Raw genomic sequence first — 5,585 nt, 5'->3', positions numbered from 1 at the left:
CAGTGGTCTTGTTCAGGAGAGGCTACACTTTCATTGAGCCTATAAATCATCGGCGAGCGTGCGCGTAAACAGTGGCGGATAATGTGGGAAAACAAACGGAGCCGGTGAAAAGGCACGGGCACGTGACCTTTCAAGGAGTGGAGTAAAAGGAAATGTATCAAAAGCAGGATGCAGATGCATGATGGAGGGCTGAAGGGAGATGGCGTGCGTGCAGGCGCCCCCTAGCGGTGAACTAGAAACGGCGTTTCACACATATTCCAGAAATGATGGACTTGCAGCAAATGCTGGATCTATTTATCATCGATTAAACAAAAGTGCAGCATTTCTGGCAGTCAAAAAAGCTGCACACTCAATAGTTTTAGCTCCTTCAATTCATGAATGTTCTCTGATATTTATTGCGACAAGAAAAATCACGCACAAGAGGTGGAAAACTGATTACGGTAACAGAGCAAAGCAACGACGGGCTTTTCACTGCTGTAGGATAATCAGATCTTTGAATCCACAACTATTATGTTTATTTACCGTGTTTTCACATGTGTTCTCCAATGTAAAATGACACGTCCAGTAACGTGCTGGGGAGATGAATCCATTCCCCACGCGTAGGTTGGGTATTCCAACACAGTAAAATGCCTCTGTGGTAGCAGTTCCAATCAAATGACTTGCACTTTGAGTTGTAATTTGTGAAAATAGAGCTATAATTTGAACGTGTAGCGTCTGCCAACCGCTGTCACTGTACTCTCATCTGCTGTAATCATTGACTACAGCAGGATGGGCTAATAATGTTGTTAGCGGCGAGGCTGCTGGGCTCGCTGCCTGGATCATTGGAGCAGGCAGGGGAGCCCGCGCACTGCTGGAAACCAAGTTGGCTGCAGACGTGCCCCCCCAGGGACCACTGCAGGCCACTTCCACATCAGAGGATGCAAGACAGAGGTGATTCACAGCAGCGGAGTGGACGAGGAGACAGAAAGACAAGAGAAGAGGGGCGAAAATCAGACCTGGAATTGAATCGAAAGGAACCTTGAATTTATAGGGCACATTTGGGATGGAGGCAGGTGAAGCACATTGACTAAAGGAGGTTGTAAAACCTCAAATTTTCTTGTTTATCCCCAAGATCGATGGCGTGTCATCGCTGTTATGAGCGACGAAGCTGAAATTGCAGAGTGAGCTGCGAAATCAGACGATGTCGCTCACTTCCAACCCTTCCTGCTGCAGAGAGACAGTTCAAATCTTAGTTTTCCTTCCTGGTATATAGGAGGAAGGCTCATTGGCAGGCAGGGAGAGCAGCAGGCAGTTAGACATGATGTACAGCCCTGCATAATGAGCTATCTGCCCCATTAATCTGGGCAGACTACAACACTTGATCAGACTGCCACACATTCGGCGGAAGGCCCCTCCCTCAGATGTCACTTTGAAGAAGAGTGTCAAAGCTGCGGCCAGAGCGCGAGCCCGGCGACTCGGCCACGCCCCCTCCAGCACAACAGCATCACGCTCAGAGGACAAACACTCCAAGGACACTCTCCCCACTCCATCAGCACAGCTGCATCTATAATCACAGCGCTGAGCAACGAGGGGAAAAAAAAAACACTCCCCTGCACAGTCAGCATCGCCCAGCGGAAGCACGGGCGCTCATTACAAAAATGGAAAAATGAGAAAAAAAAAGAGCCTTTAATGATGGTGAGGCGCCTGCATCCAATCATGAAAGGACGGGGTGAGTGTGGAGGGTGATGGACGGCACTGGACGCGTCCCCCTCCTCAGGGCAGGTCACCTCACACGAGCACGCACCATTATAGTGACTTCTGTTAATCTCTCAAGCTTCAAATTAAACACGTGCTGCATTGCATTGTGGGTATGCAGGATCCTTTGTTGTCAGTGAGTCTGCAGCTACAATTCATATTCTGATCTCTTTACACTAATTTCTCCCACCTTGATGGTAGAATTGTAGGCCATGGAGTGTCAGCTAATGATGCTAACGGAAATTTTAGCTCTGAATTTTTTGGTTTTTCTTTGTGAAAGGAAATATCACAATATGTGGAGGAGGAGGAAAAATGCATTTCTCACCACTGTGGTGAACCCCCCAATGATGACAATCGAGACGATGCTCCTTGTTATATGAAGAGTTGTAAATGTGACAGATTAGCCGTTTTGTCCTGGGTGACAAATGTGCTGGAGTGTGTAATTGCTTTTATGGTCCTATAACATTTAATGACATGCATTGCTTACTGTATATCGGCCATTCCAAGGGAATTTTCTGAAAGCCGTGTAACGTGTAAAGTCTTTGCTTGTCGTAAGTCTGTTTAAATGTGAAGGGGCGAGAAAACAGTTTCCAGGATGATGAAAGTTGATCCAGAAAGTTGATCAAAGCAATGCAAACATTATAGATTATCTTGCAATTATCTTGTAATGAGAATATATCCTGCTGGTTTTTTTGTTTTGTTTTTTTAAAAGCCGACTGCAACAACAGGTTTAAGCTAATGAACCCTAAATGAGTTTTTCTCCCAACCTCCATTAGAAATGGAGCCAGAGAAGCCTCTGTGGAGGACATAAAAACACCCTCCTCCAAACAAGAATGTCTTGGAAATATTTTGTTGCAGAGTTAAATCAACATAATTTCACTGAAATTAATTATTATTTAGAAATGGAAAAAAGCCAAAGCTCACATGTGTCCCAGATTTATATACAAGCAAAACTGATTAGATCACATATCAATTAAATCCTTCTCTAAACCATGTGTTATGTTATTAAAATCCGAGTAAGAAAAAACAACACTGCCATCTAGCGGATAATACAGGACCGTAAAATAATCAGGCCGTTGTTTTGGCTTTACACATACATAAACACAAATCTGTTTGAGAAGATTCCTTGCGTTCAGCCTATATTTACATTACATTGAATAATACTGAGTCTCCTGTTTAAAATGATGGTTCATGCATTTCTCCAATCATTATCTCCACCACAATTGAATGCCTTCATAGATCACACTCGTTTGTATAGATTAGATTTTAGCGGAACTGCAGTGCAGATGCAGATTTTATACGATCGTAAAGGTTCTCTCTGAGGTCAACTTGGCAGTGACAACATGTCACATGTTGGCTGAGAATGGATAAATGCTTACAGAGGGTAAGTCAGGAATTATGGCAAGAAAAGGTGGGAATATCTCACTATAGTTTTTTCTTTATTGTGGTTGAGATGAAGAAACATGATGTCAGGTGTGGCAGGTTTTATATACTTTATAATAAACAGTCTTAAGCTTCACTTCACAACCTTTACACCTTCTTCCTCTATCGTGCCGCGTTCAATAACCCCAAACATAACTCACAAGCGCCGCCTTGTGGCCTCATGTGATAACAAACTGACTATCAGTACAATATGCGCTGTTAATTGATAAGAATGTTCTCCATGTTGTGTTTATTGGACCCTAATAGAATCAGCCTGCACTGTCAGACTGTACTTTCCCCACACTGGACTTAAAGCTACGCTTGTCTTGATTGCCAGGTCACTCTGTTGCTCTCCGATTCCATCTCCATCTATTCTGGGTAATAAACGTGGACGCTTGCTGGCAGCCTTCCACGGCTGCTGATAAAGCAAAGCCGTCTTTTGGCACAATACACTCTCCGGCTCTGTCGCCAGACTTGTGCACAAATTACACGGCCATCATTCACGTTGATTGTTTACTCAAAGATCCGCCGCTGGCGCACTGGCCGTAAACACAACGCGGGGAAGGTGCGTGGCAGCTTAAAACGACGCGCACATCACATGACGGGCCCTCAACGGCGCCGTTTATGGCAATTTTAGGCTGCTGTGTCTCCACCTGTAATATTCACACGATCAAAGGTAGCAAGAAACCTGAAAGAAATATAGAAATTTCAGTTTTCTATAGGAGTATGTCGAGAAATAGTTCGATAATTTGCGTTAAATGCTTTAAAAGGTGGAATTATAAAATACTTTTTTCAGCCTTAAGAGGCCTGAGGTTGCGTTTTGGACATGACATTTGCAGAATCATCATCATGGATTATTGGGTTTGTTCTTTACCATCTGCAACGTCCTCGTCTGGCACCAACCGTCTGCTGACATCTTGCACATTTCCAAGGCTGAGGCTCATTCATCAGAGCAGAGGCCAAACATGCTCACACTTCTGTATTAACCTTGGAGCCGCTCCCCCACCACCACCTTTGGAGTTTGGCACATGTGCTCTGTGTGTGTGGTGATGGTGTGTGTGACCCTGTCGCTTGTTCGTTACCTGCGTGCTATAAATAAAGGCCGTCACAGGCAGGGATGGGAGCCAGTGGCGTGCTCTGACAGCAGAGGGCACCTCGGCCTTGTGTCTACAGGAAATGAGTATTAAGTACAATCAGGATTTACCTGTCCTGTCCCAGAGGTCCTGTCCTCTTCTGTCCATTTAACGCCAACACAAAGTTTCTGTTCTATCAGCGACTGCTGAACGTCTTCGTCCTGTTTCACTGCTGTCAGAGTCTGACTTATTCTGTGACCTCCTCCTTTTTCTTCTTTAATTTCTTCATATTTCTCAGCGACTCTGTTTTTTAGCCTCTGTTAGTTGATTTGGCTTCTCATCATTCTCCATCCAGTTCGATACAGAAGCTGTTTATTGTTTTTAACTTTATTGATTTCTTCTCATTTTAGTGTTTGCCATGTCTTGTGGATTAATATTGTTTTCTACCTGAGCGTGGCTGCTGTGCTTTTCTGAAGAAGGTGAACATTTAAATGACTTAAATTTAAGAAGTCCTATCACATAACACCAAACATACCTGCAGCGTGTCTCTTCCCACGGCTGATTCCAGCTGCCTGAGCTTCTTTGCACTCACAAATGCCTGAATATCCACTTTCTGCTGCCAAACTGCCTGTTGGCCAATACAAAATGAAGCAAAATGAGGGAAACTGGGAAGGCAAAGCACATCATTTAGAAATAAAACATGCAGGCGTTGTCCTTTTCTGTTAGCAACATTTTCAAACACTGGTTCTTCCTCTGTATTTCTTCATCTTCCCGAGCAGCAAGCATCCTTCGGCTCTAACTTCTCACCTTGTTAATTGGTTTATCCAACTGCTGATCTTGTCGTTTGCACAGGATGGGATTGACCCCCCTTCAACAACCACATCCATTTAGTCTCTGAAGGTTCTCAGTCATCCAGGTCCTGCTAATTCTGGTAGTAGGATCACAGCAACTGGACTGTTTGAGTTCCATGAAGACATTCCACCTCTCATCCAAGAGGCTTCATCGGTTCTAACTGGTTGTTGGGGAGTTCCAGATACTTCCACTCCTCAGCAGACATGAGCACATTTGGAGCTCCAGTCACCTGGTTGTTGGTTGCTCCGCCCCTCCTTATGCAGGTGGTTGAAACCTCCCCTGACACAGTGGGGTTCGTTAGTAGCCATGTGTGAATGGCTTCTTCTCTTATGGTCTTTCCAGTTTGACATAGATGGCTTCTTTCACTCCTCCCTTGAACCATCTATCATCCCTGGTCAAAACCTGGATGTGATTATCCTCAAACGAGAGTCCTTTGTCCGTCAGATGCAGGTGAACTGCTGAGTCTTAGCCTGAGAAGTTCGGGCTCTGAAGAGGTGAAACGTC

General features: G+C 44.6%; 1 long non-coding RNA gene across 1 annotated transcript; it reads right to left on the bottom strand.

Moving 5' to 3' along the window:
• Positions 1 to 3,163: 3,163 nt before the first annotated feature.
• Positions 3,164 to 5,365, bottom strand: LOC130535215 (uncharacterized). The gene is made up of 3 exons (XR_008953062.1): positions 5,037 to 5,365; positions 4,765 to 4,857; positions 3,164 to 3,844 (listed from the first exon to the last, which is right to left on the bottom strand). It is a non-coding gene; the product is annotated as an uncharacterized LOC130535215 (long non-coding RNA).
• Between the last annotated feature and the right edge of the window lie 220 nt (positions 5,366 to 5,585).

The sequence above is a fragment of the Takifugu flavidus genome, chromosome 12, assembly GCF_003711565.1.
Source record: "Takifugu flavidus isolate HTHZ2018 chromosome 12, ASM371156v2, whole genome shotgun sequence".
In the NCBI taxonomy this organism is placed as follows: domain Eukaryota; kingdom Metazoa; phylum Chordata; class Actinopteri; order Tetraodontiformes; family Tetraodontidae; genus Takifugu; species Takifugu flavidus.
The sequence above is the reverse complement of the archived record's forward strand: the minus strand, read 5'-3'. Positions and strand labels throughout refer to the sequence as shown.